Source organism: Podarcis cretensis (assembly GCF_951804945.1).
Source record: "Podarcis cretensis genome assembly, chromosome: 8".
Taxonomy (NCBI): Eukaryota; Metazoa; Chordata; class Lepidosauria; order Squamata; family Lacertidae; genus Podarcis; species Podarcis cretensis.
This window is the reverse complement of record NC_137177.1, coordinates 57,787,675-57,803,696: the sequence shown is the minus strand read 5'-3', so window position 1 is coordinate 57,803,696 and position 16,022 is coordinate 57,787,675. Positions and strand designations below refer to the sequence as shown.

At 43.6% G+C, this 16,022-nt stretch overlaps 1 long non-coding RNA gene across 1 annotated transcript; it reads left to right on the top strand.

Annotated features, from left to right (window-relative positions):
- The first annotated feature begins 13,456 nt into the window (after positions 1-13,456).
- Positions 13,457-13,973, top strand: LOC307222610. Its single transcript, XR_013841811.1, has 2 exons — positions 13,457-13,491; positions 13,774-13,973. It is a non-coding gene; the product is annotated as an uncharacterized lncRNA (long non-coding RNA).
- The last annotated feature ends 2,049 nt before the right edge of the window (positions 13,974-16,022 follow it).

The following is a 16,022-nucleotide window of genomic DNA, read 5'->3' as shown; positions in this document are numbered from 1 at the left end:
GCTTACAACAACAGTCCTCTCTGAATTTTTCTAATTGTCTTTTAAAACCATCCAGGTTGGTAGCTATTAGTACCTTCTGTGAGAGCGAGTTCCATAGTTTCACTATGCATCACATGATGTGTCCCTGAGCTCTGGCAACTCTGGAAGGTAGAAAACCAGTCTACAGTACCAAGTTAAATTTGAATCTTCTCAAAGGGTCTTGAGAAGATTTTGTCCAGAAAAGGCAGGTCATAAATATTCTTCTTTTATCAACCACTTGCCAGACACAAATTTAAGAAGAAATTTTTTTTCCCCACTCCTTCCCAAATTCAGACCGAAATTCTGCTTGGAGAGGTTTAGGCTACGTCCTAAGCTAAACTACTATTAGACCCACAACCTCTTTTCTGTAGTGATGCAGAATATGATGCAGAAGAGTGCATCTGAGCATGTGCAGTGAACCCTCCTCTTACCACTAACTAAAACAAAAGTCTTTAGGTTTAATACATGGCTTCTAAATGCATTTGAGCCACGAGATGTCTTCTGTTAGAAATTAAGCACAGTGTTTCCTCTCAAAACTCATTTTTTTTGATGATAAATAAAATTAGATTGTAGCTCCCTCTTGTGGAAGCAGCACCATTTAGCGGTCGTTTAAGTTTAGCAATGCCAAGGAATGCATACAGTACTTGTATAGTTAGCATATTTATCTAGCATACTGAAAGTATTCTTCAAAGCACTGCAGCATACTAGCACAGAAACTCTGTGAGGCAGCAAATCAGCCCATGGTTGTAATAATCCAGTTTTGATGGAAGGTACTGTTGCTCTTAGTGTATCTGACTTGGTAGAAGGCATCTGGAACCAATGGCCTTTTGTCACAGCAATTTAGCCTTCTTGGCTGCAGCGGGACTTCAGCCCTCACTTATAAACACTTCAGGAATTTGGGATAGCCCTGACCTTCAAACAAGCATCTCAGCAGCTGGTCCCAGGAACTAGGCCAAACAGCTGCATATGTTATACTCTGTGCTTTAAAAAAACAAAACAAAAACCAACAGCCCCCGAATTCTGTTGCCAATGCTATTTTCCCTTTGCTAATTTTCATATTTTCAATTTCTTTTCTCACCTATTAAAGGAGAATGGTAAAAAAGACAGAAAGGGAGAACTTTACAGCAGTGAACTGGTGTTGTGCAGTGTGTTATCTGTAAAATGAATTCAAGCTCTACTAGGAGCTAGTTTATTATGAACAGTGTTTATACAATTCCCTGGCAGGCCTCTTAACATGAACCTGCAGGAGTTTTGTCCTCCCATCTCCCAGAGGGAGAAGAGAATCTGGGTTGCATTGAAGGGGACAGCTCATAGTTAATTCACAGCGCCTGGGTGCTCAGGATGAAATATTTCTACGTCATGGTGGAAATGATACATAGAGTACTAATTGACTCATTTTCCCCAGAGGATTTTTTTTTTTGTTCCGATGAAACCATTAATATTTTACGAATCAGTCCTAATAAAGGTGAGGAACAGTGTGCAGAAGGACTTCCTTGCTGGCAGGAATGACAATGATGTGGTTTTGTATTTCCACTTCCCACCAGAGTGATTCCGTACATTTTGCTGAGCATCAGCAAATTCTATCCAGAGCAGTGCTCATTCTCTGCAGGAGACAGCCTTTTGTCTGTGCATGTATCCGTATAAGAGACCCATTCTGTGCTACAAATATGTTTGCAAACGTGACATAAAGGTTGGGCAACATTAAACCCGATGTGTGATAATCCCTTGCAGATGACCACAGTATCTGGAGACAATCAGTCAGGTCATGTAGCCACAGCAATGAGCAGAGGAAGAATGACTGCTCAGATGCATCATGTACCAGCACAACTGGATGCATTCATCTGCCCCAGTTGCAACAAAACAGGTCTCTCCTGTATTGGCCTCTACAGCCACACCAAGCGCTGTAACTCTCCAGAGACTTGATTTCACCCCCAAAGGTGCACTCCTTCATAGTCTCCCAAGATAGACAGGTGCCCACCAACAGAAGATTGTGCAGTATGTGAGAAAGGGACCGGTTGAATGGAGGAACAGCAAAACTGTGGATGAGATCACACAAGACATAGAGACTGTTGGAAAGAAGAATGTTAGACCACAGTCTTATACATCCAAGTGGCAGGCGGAGGGCTTGACTCTATAGGTGGCTGAGTGCTAATAATAATAATAATAATAATAATAATAATAATAATAATGCATATTAAGAGGACTGTGCACACAGTTTACAAGCTTCAGCCTAATAGGAGCTGGCTGCAGATAATAGCACAGACCCTTGGTGGGGTCTTCCTTCCTCTGCTCCCCTCTCCCAATTAAGCTCTGTCTCTGGGGCCTGCACATGGGCCATAAGCTAGGGAGAGTTTTACAAACTTTTCATGTTGGTGACGCACTTTTTAACATGCATCAGGAATTCAGTTTTACTAGCAAAGCAGAGGTGAAACTAGTATCTTTCCAGCTCCAGGAGGAGTGCGGGGAGTGTTTGCGCAACACACCTACACACTGTAGCTGACACTAACGTGTTGTGACAAACAGTTTGGAAAGTTCTGAGCTAGGGCAACCCTATGACATCACCAGGGACTGCCCCTAGGTCTTAGGTTTGGAAATCTCAGGGTCTGGGATGTTCCTCACATGGCAACCCTATTCTTGTATAAAGATTCACAACACACAGCTAGACTCTAGCCTACAGGTTCTGCTTGGTCTATTGATCCAAGATAGTTGTCTGTCTGACTCACTACAGTGCATTTAAATTCAACCCCTCAACTAGTTGCCAGGGTCATGAACAATTTGAGGAGGCCATGGCGGTGTGCAGAGCATGCCTGCGAAACTGATTTGCAGACGAGTGAAACGGAAACCAGACTTAGGCTTCTCATTTCCGATTGAGTTGGAAGTTAAATCACTTCGCATATGGCACTTTACATAAGATTACAAATTAACAACAGGGCTCACACAAGGCAATGAGAAATGTAATCAAAGGGAAATGAGTGGAGGCATAAACACAGCAGGGCTAGTTATCAAGAGCAAATGCACATCAGACTCACTTGGGGTCCCCAGCTGAAAATGATAAGAAAGTAAGAAATGCCCTGTCGGATCAGACCAAAGGCCCATTCAGCCCAGCAGGCTGTCCTAACAGGGAGGCCAGAAGCAGGACCCAAGTAAAATCATTGCCTTCCAAGAGACATCAGTACCTTAGAAAAATTATTTGGTTTCTCAGCACTAAATATGGAGGGGCCACAAATAAACATCAGCACATGAAAAAATATTGGGTTGTATTCAATGCTGGTCTTATTCAAAGGGCACACATTTTACATGACAAACTTAGATCCATTTATTTCAATGGGTCTACTCTGAGGAGGACTTAGAATACAACTATTGGCCTTCCTCAACCCTAATCTGGAATGACGAAATAGATTTAATCTCAGCTGCAGCCTCTACTGCTACCCAACCTAGCGTCTTCCAGTTGTTGTCAGACTACAACTCTCATCATCCCTGACCATTGGCCATGTTGACCAGGCTGATTGAAGTTGTAGTCTTAAATATCTTGAGGGCACTAGGTTTGGGAAGGATACCCTGTTGCCTTTTCATTGTGGCCTTTCTGAACTCTAGACGTCTGGGATAGTACTGGAGAAAATGTGCCTCTTCTGTTGTTGACAGATTAGAATTGCATTTTAGGAAGTTCAATTGTGGGTAGTGTGTCCTTGTCTGCTGAGTGGCAGCAATGCTTAGACTAGCAAATGAATACTATCAGGACAAGAGGCAGCCTTCATTTAAGCTCTAGTCCAATCCCATTCAGCACATTTAAACCTGGTGATTTCCTGTGGGAATCCCACAAGAGGGCACCAGTTCCTATAATCAGCATCTGAGTTCAATCTCAAGGATTGCAAACTATTGATCTCCAAGAGAAGAGTCTTTCTTGATTCAATTGGTTCAGTTTCTACAGCTAACTTGAACGGTTATTCAGCCTGATCCATGTGTGGAGGGCAGTGACACCACACATGAACCCCCCCCCCCAATCTTCAAATATGGGTATGCGCAGTGAATTGTGAGATTTATCTGATGAAATCAGACTATCTGCACTGGATTTCATGCACTGAAAACCCAGTGTGCAGCAGCAGCTGTGTAGAAGGTCAGTTCCATGCTAGAATTCAAAATAAAACTGTCAGCGGCATAATGCTGTTATACAAATCTATGGTGCAACCACACTTGGAATATTGTGTACAGTCCTGGTCATCTCACCTTAAAAAGGCATCTGAAATACACTTGGAATCAAGTGTGAACTTCATGCTCTTTATTCAGCTCATAGTAGCAATGAATGAAACTTTCCCCAAAACGTCTAGCTATATATACATTATTTACACAATGGGCCCCGAGTGATTAGCTAATTCCGGTCTGCTCCTGTAGGCCAATCAGGTTGTGGATTCACCTCCTCCAGAAGCCTGATTGGCTGCTCCTGCTAGCCAATCAGGTCACTGATTCACTTCCACCTGGAGCTGGATTGGGTGGCTCCTGCGGACCAATCAGACTGCTGCATTCTGGATCCTATTGTTCTAGGATTCAGCTCAGTACATAACAGCATCTCTCATAAAACTAGAACCCAGAGCCTTCCAATGAGCTGAATGTTGGAAAAATTAGGACATACATAAAGGAGATACTTCTTCACACCATGCATGGTTGAACTATGGAATTTACTCCCATAAGAGGTAGTTACAGCCACCAACTTGGATGGCTTTGAAAGAGAATAAGGGTATTGTTGGCAACTAGCCGTGATGGCTAGGCTAGGATCCACTTCCACTGTTGGAGAAAGTATTCCTCTGAATACGAGTTGCTGGGATTCACAAGTGGGGAGAGTGCTGTTGCGCTCAGGTCCTGCTTGCAGGCTCCCCATGGGAATCTGGTTAGACACTGTGAAAAATAGGACTAGATGGGCCTTTGGTGTAATCCAGCAGTTAGGCCCTTCTTATGTAGGCCATGGTTTTCCAATATGGTTCTCTCCACAGGTTCTTACTACATTTCCTAGAGTCTTTTATTATGGGTCATGCTATGTGGGGCTGCCTTGCGATCCAAAGTGGTACATTTTAAAGAGACAGGCTTCCTACCTCAGTGAGAATTAAGTCTTTAAGTCTTAATTGGCCACAGCCTTTTCCCATATACAATTGCAAAAGCTTTGAAAGCATTTCCTCTGTCTCCAATGTGCAGGCTTTGAGTGCTGTTGCTGATGTAGCTGAAATGTCGCCATCAGTATGCAACAGGGAGGGGTTTAGAAATCAAGCTCCTGCTCTCCCCCCCACCCCCCTAACCTTTCAGTAGAAGGAAAGGGGACCTTGTTGAGAGTATAGGACTGGAAAACCAAGAGAGGGGCAATGGCACAGGTGCCAACTCCCAGATGACCTGGGTGCCTGAGCACCCACAAAATTCCCCATGAAGGGACTGGGCACCCATAAATTTTGGTGCCAGGGCCATGCATACTGCATGGCACCCACGGCCCTGGGCACCCATGGTCACGGGTCCAAGTTGGTACTCCTGGGCAGTGGAGTGTTCTGGCAGTGGGCACGTTCCATTCTGCAACGTTTTGTTGCAGGTTCTATTTGTTTAAAGCTAATTTCTCCCTCTCCCTCTCTCCTCCTCTCTTGTTCTTGCTGCTGACCACCCTTTCTCTCTTAATGAATGCATTTCCAGCTTGCTACTCACCATCCTCTGCCTGGATAGGCTTGTCAACTTTTCTCTTAGCTTTTGTAGCAATTAGCAGCCGACAGCATTCATCCTTGTAAAAAGCTTCACCAGCTAATTCCTGCAAGACAGGTCATTTTTAAACCAGCTATGCCATTCTTTCTTGGTCTGTTGCCATCTACAGGTTAACCCAGGTCACTTCTGTGACTCCAACAAGTTTTCCTCAAAGTGTTCCAATAGCGGCCATCAAACCAAACTTTTCGATTTCCCTTATTTCTCTAAATAACCATAGCTGCGGCCCAGGAGAAAACTTTAAAAGTAAGGTAAAATTACATTACAGTAAAACACATTTGGTCCTTAAAAAAAGAATGAGCACCCTGACATGTAGCTTTTAATATTCATCATTGCACATTCACATGAGACGTTTATTTTATTTTTGAATTGTGTCATATAAAAGGTGGCTGTGTAGACAGACGTCCTGTCTTTTGGAGTTCTTGACCAGCATTGATACATTGAACGGAAAGCACCAGGCTGCAATAAATAAAGCATTCTGATGGAAGCATATGAATATCTGATTGGAAAGAAGGAGAGGTATTTCATTTCAGATCTCCTTTTCCAAAAAGTGTGAGAGAGGCTTCTGCAGTATGGAAAAGAAGATCTGGTCCCATTTGTGAAAGAACACGCAGTCTAATTTTGGAGGTGCCAGATTGAAAGCGGTAGACGAGAGTTTGTAAGAAGGCTTGATGAGGTGGGAGGAGAACATTTGCTCAGGATCTGCATTTTTCTAGGTTACAGGGAAATAGGGATGGTCTGGGTGGCTTAATTCAGTTCCATTTCAATCTTGCTGGCCCTCATTCATAGCTCTAATCTGTGCAGTTTGGAGCTGATTTTTATTTTTGAAAGAGGCACATCAAAATTGCATGAATTCTGCATGATTTTTAAAACATAAAACACACATTTGAAATGTAAGATATGCCCCTTTCCATTTTTAAAAGTATGTAGAGGCAGTGTTTTTATTATGCTTAGGCTGAAATACTCTGGAGAGTGGTTTCAAGGCTAACCTTTATGTAGCGCACTAAATGTCAATGACTTTCCGCATTTGTAAGACATCAGTCTTTTAGTGTGGCGGCACCCACTATTGACACTGTCCTCTTTTGGGCAGCTGCTGAAAACATTTTTTCCAGCATGAGCCAGCATGGTGTAGTGGTTAGAGCAGACCTGGGAGACCCAGGTTCATATCCCTGCTTAGTCATGAAGGGTAAATAATCTTCTAATTTAATGTAATTAGTTAAAGCTACGAAAAATTAATAAAAATCTTAAGTGAAAAAAGAATCTTCTGTCTAACATAATATTTGTTCTACTATATTATTAAATACTATTTTTTCCTTTACACTGTTCATTGCTTTTTGTAACCTATAATCAAAACAAATGACTCCATTGATTAGATCCGAATTTCATTTTTCTTAATTCATCCAACAGTTTTTCAATTGATCTGAGTTCCCCTTATTTTCACTGGAACTATGAACGTGTATGCACATTTTATTTGGTGGGAGAACTGCATAGCAAAATTAAAAGAAGAGCAAATTTTGGAAAAAGGCTGTATTCTGGTTTGTGCATTCTTTCAGAAAGTGTGAATTAGGGAGGTTTGCTTTCAGTGTGAACTGAATGGAAATTCTTCCTTGTTCCTTTTCCAGACTAGTGGGAATTTTGTCACTTTGTTGATAACCTTCCAAGGTAAAGGTAAAGGACCCCTGGACAGTTAAGTCCAGTCAAATTCGACTATGGGGTGAGGTGCTCATCTCGCTTTCAGGCTGAGGGAGCTGGCATTCGTCTGCAGACAGCTTTCTGGGTCATGTGGCCAGCATGACTAAAGTGCTTTTGGTGCAACAGAACACTGTGACTGAAATCAGAGCACACGGAAATGCTGTTTATCTTCCCGCCGCAGCGGTACCTATTCATCTACTTGCACTGGCATGCTTTCAAACTGCTAGGTTGGCAGGAGCTGGGACAGAACAACAGGAGCTCACCCCATTGTGTGGATTCGAACTGCCAACCTTCTGATCAGCAAACCCAAGAGGCTCAGTGGTTTAGACCACAGCACCACCCGTGCCACCTGCCACCTTCCAAGGATACATCACATAACCTTTTTCCATAAAGATACAGTGCAGGGCAAGGGGGCAGCGAACCAACTCTGGGAGAAGAGTGTGTGAATAGAGAAAATTGCCGGGGGGGGGGGGGGAGAAGAAAACAGATTCTGATTAAATTGACTGAGTCCATGTCAGGCGCGCGGAGAGCTCTGAAAGAGATTTCCCAAGCTCAAAGCCATAATCTACTCAGGAGCCATAAGAAGCATTAGAAAACAATTTGACAAAATGGGGAAAAATTGGTCCCCAGATATCAACGAGGGCAGCAAGGAAAAGAGAGGCAGAGAGTATATAAATGTGTTTTTGAGTTACTGGTTTAAAAACAGAACCAAACTGTTTTGTATGTGCTGCTCTTCTTTCATCAGTTAGCTTTAAATTTTAATTTAGTGTATTGTATCAAACTAAATCCTGCTCAAAGCAGACCCACTGAAATGAATGGCCCTAAATTTGTCATGTCACTGAACTTCAGCAGGTCTACTCTAGCAGTGAATATCACCCAATGACTCTCCTCCATCAGACTTGGATATAACCGCAACTGATTTACTTGGAAAGACAGTGGCAAATAACAAATTATTTACTGCTTCTTTACTTTAAAAGCCCTATAAAAGGGTGAGCTTAGGGTCACCACTGAACAACTGAGAGTATGTGTAGGTGACCTGAATCTGTTCTGGTTGCAGAAGCACTATCCCATACAGTGGAACCTCGGGTTGCGAACGTGATCTGTGCGGGAAACATGTTCGCAACCCGCGCGTTCGCAACCTGCAGCGCCACATCTGCGCATGCACGTGACATGATTCAGAGCTTCTGTGCATGCACAAAGTGTGATTTAGTGCTTCTGTGCATGCATGAGCACTGAAACTCAAAAGTAACCCGTTCCAGTACTTCCGGGTTTGGTGCACCTGTAACCCAGAAATGCGCAACCCGCAGCGTTCGCAGCCAGAAGTATGACTATTCTGAAGGATTCCAACAGATACTGATGAATTTTGAACAAACTATGCTTCTGATAGGTGTGATGGCAACACGTTGGAATTTGGGGTGCAACTTAACTTGTAGAAGAGAGGTTTTTCATGGGTTAAATCAGACAAAGAGTTAAAACCTTCAGACTCTCCCTGTTTAACTTCTTGAGCTGATCTGTCTAACTCTTTCATGTTAGAATGATACGTCTTAGGTTGCATGCTGCTTTCCAACATCCTCCTCCTCACATTTTTTCTCTTGGACTTCAAGATGAGAGAGGTAACCTTTTTTTTTTTAAAATAATTTTTATTAACTGGCCAATCACATCAAATTAAATCACATCATATAAATTCTGAATTACAAAGCCAAATTTTTTTAATTTTGTTGGGGGAACCCATACTTCAAGATCCAAAGGGGAATTCAGATCATCTTCTTATTACTGCGTTAATGTCCAAATCAGTCCCAATCAGTCCAAACAAAGTTCATAATTCTATCCAGTCTTATCTTGGTGTTGCCACATCATATCTTGTTCGTATAATTTCTCTTTTTCCTTTACGATCTCTTCTGTTAGTCTCCTTAAGCCGATAGCAAGTGTAATAATCCTGTGTGGATTTCCCGTTCCTCCACTAAGTCCAGATGGTTTCCATATATCTCCTTCGTAGATAACATCACTTTATCCATCGTAAATTTTGGCATTTGTCGCTCTTAAGTCCCACCGAGGAGTTGATTCACAATATGTAAACAACTCTATTTCTCTCTTTCTCCTCCCAGACCCAAGAGCTCCCACAATGCCTCACAAAATGGCGAACGGCATTTTTTCCTGACTGCGTCCCTCCAAAACTCTTAGCTTTCCAGCTTCATCTTGAAACATTGCTTTGGATCGAAAGTTTATCTCCACACAGCCTTAAATCCACAGCTTAAGTCCTTGATTTCTGACTCATTAGGGGAGGGGGATTCTTGTTAAATCACATAAAAAGGTAGAGGCAGGTTTTTCCCCCCCTCCCCCCTCAGTCATTACCGTATCTTGACGTTCTTCTCGTATTTTATTGTTGTCTTGTTATCAGAGATCTCTTCTGTCAGCAGTATTTACTCCCCTTTTTCCTTGATGTATGTGCAATTAATCATGTCCAAATTATTTCTTTTAAAGATCATTGCAACCAGCGGCGCGAATCAGGGACGGCGTCGAGGAGTGCCGAAAATCCCACAGGAGGGCTTTGTGCCTAGTGCCCCCACCCCCACAAATTCGGGGGTGGTATAGGGCACAGCAGGCAAGGGCCGTCCCCCCCATAATCCTGGGGGGGGGGTTAAGGAGGCTAATTACCCCCATCATAGCCTCCAAATTACCTCGTGTGGGTCGGAGAGATGTTATTGTCAGCCATCTTCCGATGCGCCACCTAGTGGCCCCCCCGAGAGAGGTAACCTTGGAGCTATAATCTGAGAACAAAGGGGAGAGTATGTGGCTACCTTTGTTCTTCTCCAGCCAAGTGGGAACTTTGCTGCCCAGGTTCTGCATTACAGCTGACAACATTTAATTTACTTCAGAATTATTTTCTTTCTTTCTGTGTTTACAGGACCAGGGGTGGAGGAAGCCTCTCAGGCACCTGGGGCAGTGCCCCGAGGGGCAGTGTGAACTGCCCCTAGGGACACGGCGCATGCAGCTTCTCCTAGGGACGCGGCATGAGTGGCACCCATTACAGCTCGGACCGTCTGCTGTAGGGTGGCTGAGGCCCATGGCACGCTGCGTCCCTATGGGCGTCCCTATCGGCACGGCGGCAATCCACTCAGGAGAGATTTTGTGTCCCCTCCCAGGGATGAAACCCAGGATGGACCACCCCCACTGCACCCCCCTTTCTCCACCACTGTACAAGACACAATAAGGATATCAAGATTAAAGACTTAATTTCAAAATTGCTAACATCACACAATGGTGGAAAGATCTGGATAACCTAAACTTACCAGCACCTGGGAGCTGTCTTTACATGCTCTGTGTTCTGGGTTGACCCAGAACACAGGTTGACTGGGTTGGGGAGTGGGGATTCAACCACAGCCCTAGTGCAGCTTTAAATGAGAAATAAATTTCTTCTTTTCCCCTAGTTGTAAATGACCAAACACTTACATTGGAGAATCAAAATCCAAGGGGCTTGTTTTGACACTTCTGCACACTTGAATCAAAGAAAGTAGAAGCTGTCAATAGTGATTTGGGAACTACTTAATGTTTGCACTGAATTTTTTTAAAAATGTATCATTTTCCCTCCAAAAAGGGGGGGGGGGGCTGGAAAATAACTTCAGCTCTATGTGGGTGTAAATCTTCATAGATGCAGCTTTGTAATATGACACTCAGCAACGAGTTCCTTCCCACCAATTGTTTATATGTTTTTTTGGACTTTGCAGTTGGAAGTAGGAAGATCAGCAACAGGAGGGGTTTCCTGCTCTTTGCTCAAAGTCACCCACACCCAGATGCTTTTCAATCCACAGGGGAAATGATATGCCCCTATCTCATCCCCCTCTCTCCACAGTTGAGAAAGAAGCCTGGGGTAGGGAGGTTAGGAGCATAGGAAGCTGCCTTGTAACAAGTCAGGCCATCTAGATCCATCTAGATCCAATACTGATTGATCCATCAGTATTGTCCACACTGACTGGCAGCAGCTCTCCAGGATTTCAGCCAGGGATTGAACCCAGGACCTTCTGAATGCAAAACTGAGCTACACTTAATTTAAAATGAACACAAGAAGCTGGAATGAAGCTCCAATGATGTAGAAAGCTACCATGTAGATCATAGGTCCATCTAGCCACCAGTGGCATCTACTCATCAGCTGTGCAACTCCTTTAGCAAGAATAGCAGGGATTGAGCCATGCATATTCCAGCTGTGGGACTCTGATTGAACAGCATGGCTCACAGGCAGCCTTGACCAGGTGATCCTATGTGCAGGAAGCTGCAGAGTCTGGCCAGATCTGGAGATGGTACAGCCACTTGAAGGAGAAGGTTGTGTTGTGATTCATAATACATACATTCCCCTTGGGGTGATGGTGGGGATTTCAGAAGGGATGAATATGTCTATTTTGGTTTCTCTATGTTTCTCAATTTTTCTCATGGAGAAAAGGTTTCCCCTCCTTTCTCATAACAAAAGAATTCATGGACATCCAGTGAAGCTGAATTTTGGAAAATTCAGGACAGATAAACGAAAGGACTTCTTCATGCAGTGCATAGCTAAACTGCTGAACTCACTTCCACAGGAGGAGCGATGGCCACAAGCATGGATGGCTTTAAAAGAGAACTGGACAAATTCATGGAGGAGAGGGCAATCAGTGGCTACTAGCCATGATGGCTTTGTTCTGTCTCCACAGTCAGAAGCAGGAATGCTTCTGCAAACAAACCACTGGAGACCACATTAGGGGAGAGTGCTCTTGTTCTTTAATCCTGCTTGCTGCTTTCCCACAGGCATCTTGGGAGAACAGGATGCTAGACAAGACCTTGGCCTGATCCAGAAAAGGCTCTTCTTACATTCCCCTATTATTTACATTTTACATATGCAGCTTTCCTAACATACAATTTTGCAAGCGATCTGCCCATTTTCATTATTTTTGCAAATTATTTTTGTCAGTATATACACACTTTCCTCTAATACATGCATTCGTGTACCCTTTTTCTTTTTGGAAAGAGCACCGCAAAATCTTGGAGAACAGAGAATTTTGAAGGCTATTACTTTTTCAGGGTTAGATGTTGCACCCACACCCCTAGCTGGGGGTCATTTGAGGAACTGGCCTTGCTGTTGTCAAAGCATTTGCCTTTGAACATATGGGAATTAAGGAGATTCATTATTAAACGGCTCTGCATCGTTCTAAGTGCATTAGATCCCAGCACAAAAAGACAAAGCGTGATCATTGGTGACAAATGGTTACCTTCTGGGAAAAGTTCAAGTTTTAAAATACAGAGTACTGGTGGTTTTGGGGAGTCCACCTTTTGCAAAGGAGTCTCCCTCTCAGTACAATTGGATTTACACTTCCTGTTTCCAGTGGAATGAAGCTGATGGGGTGATGATCAACAATGACAGCTAGAAGGTGCTTGCTCTATAGAAAGTAGACCTCCTCCCTTCAATATGTATTATAGCCTTGCCATAAACGCTGCCACTTTCAAATGGGAAGTGGGGCTGTGGGTGACTCTATTATCTTTAATCAATTTGTTAGACTTTTAGTAAAGGTAAAGAGACCCCTGACCATTAGGTCCAGTCGTGGCCGACTCTGGGGTTGTGGTGCTCATCTCGCTTTATTGGCCAAGGGAGCCAGTGTACAGCTTCCAGGTTATGTGGCCAGCATGACTAAGCTGCTTCTGGTGAACCAGAGGAGCGCACGGAAACACTGTTTACCTTCCCGCCAGAGCGGTACCTATTTATCTACTTGCATGTTGATGTGCTTTTGAACTGCTAGGTTGGCAGGAGCAGGGACCGAGCAACGGGAGCTCACCCCGTCACAGGGATTCGAACCGCTGACCTTCTGATCGGCAAGTCCTAGGCTCTGTGTGGGACACGGGTGGCGCTGTGGGTTAAACCACAGACTTTTAGACCACCCTTCAATTCCCAGAGTTCATTAAGAAGAGGCACTGGTTGTTGAGCCACACTGGGAATTGTAGCCTTATGACATGAACAGTGGTCTCCTAACAACTGATCATCCTTAAACTGCACTTCCCAGAATTCTACAAGGGAAGCCAAGGCAGTTCAAAGTGGTATGATCATGCTTTAGATGTATAGTGCAGATAGGATCTCTGAGGCATACTGCTTCAGGATGCCCTATCTTTGATCAAAGAGTTTCATATCAGGAATACAAATGTTATTAGAGCAATAGAGGAGAAAGCCCGAGGCCGCAAAGCAAAGCCTGGCTTACAAATCATGTTATGTAACAAAAGAAATTCCTCTAGACTGCAAGCTCCCTAAATGAAGATTGCCCCAGATTTACAGCAGTGACGTTGCTGCCTTCAGATCTATGACTGGTATCTTCTTATTGGCAGGAGAGGGGATTGCCAACTGACCAGAAAACGATCGGCCAGGCCTGCTCTGCCTTTCACAGCAGTTGGCCCTGCAGAAATGAGCAAGCAAAGTTTTCCATGGCAAAGAGAAAGAAGCATTCACCACCTGTTAACTTCTACAGATCAAGGTGATTTCAGAGACGTAGGAGCGGGGAAAAGTAAAATAGTAAAAATGTTGGCAACTGTTAAGAGAAGTTCTCAGTGAGATTGTTTCTGAACAAGCAGGTGTGATGTAGCAGAACTGCCATCTCAAATGGCGACACCTAGTTAATTTGGGGGCATTCAGTGGACCAGAGTGTGGTCTAACCCCCCCTTTAAATCCATATCAATGAAAAGGAAAGAACTCACTTGGAAACTCACCTACAGGTAATACCTAACACCAAGGAAATTAGTGCTAATATGCCTGGAACCTCACCAAAATGCTGGAGAGGGTGCACCTCCACAGGCACATACCTCCACATGTGGTGGGAATGCCCCCAAATTCAACTGTTCTGGACAACTGCCATATGAGAAATATGTAAAATAACTAAGCAAATATTAGAAATAACCCAGTATTGGCCCTACTAAACATCTTCCAAGACAATAATGCCCACTCACATCACAAAGAACTCATAACCCACCTACTCTCAGCAACCAGAAACATCATAACCAGACACTGAAGAGACCTGTCAGGAGTAAGCATGGACCAATTGTACCAAATAGTATGGGAAACAGCACTACTAGAAAAATTAACCAATAAACTGAAACTGTTGTTGTTGTTTAGTCGTTTAGTCATGTCCGACTCTTCCTGACCCCCATGGACAAGAGCACGCCAAGCACTGCTGTCTTCCACTACCTCCTGCAGTTTGGTCAAACTCATGGGAACAAATAGAAGAAGATGCCTTCACCCTGGTATGGCTCCCCTTTATCACATACGCAGTCCATCAAGACAGTGACAAGAATCTACCAACAGCATACAAATCAATATGGCTAACTTGATCCAAAAACACCCACCCACCCCACTCACACACGAAAACAAAGTTCACCACAGCCAATCACAAACAAGCAACCAAACCCTAGGCCAACCCCAACTTCTCTCACCACCAAAGGAACACAAGTGAATAGTAAAGAGAACCCACACAAGCGACACTAACACAAAACCCCACACCTACATTAAGTAAAATAGAAACATTGCCTCTTGACCCCACCTCCACCCACCATGGCTCCCTCCGCCTCTTCCCCCCTTTTCCTCCTAATGTAATCCTAATGTCTCAAGAAATGAAACTGACCTATGGAAAATGTAAGTTGAAAAAAGAGACATTGCGCATACCTTTGTAAACCAAGAAAACTTTAATAAGGAAGGAAGGAAGACAGATAGACAGACTCGCATTAATTAAGGGGTCAGCCAAGGCAGGATTGGCAGTCCTGTGGAAGGGAATATATGCCTAGTGCAAAACGACAGAGATTTTCTTCTTCGTCTGTGTGGGTGGGAACTTGTGACATCACTCCAGACAGATGGGTGTGTAGGCTGCTGCCCTCCATCCTGGTGGGTGTGTAGTAATTTGGAAAAGCCACCCCAGCTGGTGCTGCAACAGCTGTTTGCAACCTTTTCCCTAATCTCCCCTCTCCGAAAGAAAGAAAAAAAAGCAGATTACCTAGCAATGGAATGAACTGGTCCATTAGGGATGGATGCTCTTGCCAAGAATCTCATGTTCAGACCGCACCACCACAACAACAGGTGTTGTAGCGTCTGCTGTCCACACTTCCCAAGCCAGCTTCAGTAAGCCAGGGCTGTAATCTCTCACTGCGTTTCATAATTGTTTATTCTGACAGTTATTCACGTGGGATTAATACAATCCAGAACAGGCATCAACCCAACATGGGAAAGCATGGAGTTCTGTACCTTTGACAAAAAAATTCAATAAAAAGGTTTTTAAAAAAATAAAAATAAAAAAGTCATTCAGATTAATGAGTAGCTGGGGTGGGGTTTATTAGTTGTCCTTTTTGTGAACCTGCTGTGATTGTACTATTTATTATTATTATTTTAGACTGTCCTTTCAAATCAGGGGTGGGGAACATGTAGCCCTCCATGCTGCTAGACTCCAGCTCATGTTGGTCCCAATTTGCATGGCTAGTCATCTGAGAATAGGGGAGCTGTAGTCCAACAATTTCTGCCCAGAAAAATATATATATATTAATATATATATATATATATATATATATATATAATAAAATCTCTCTTTCATACTAGT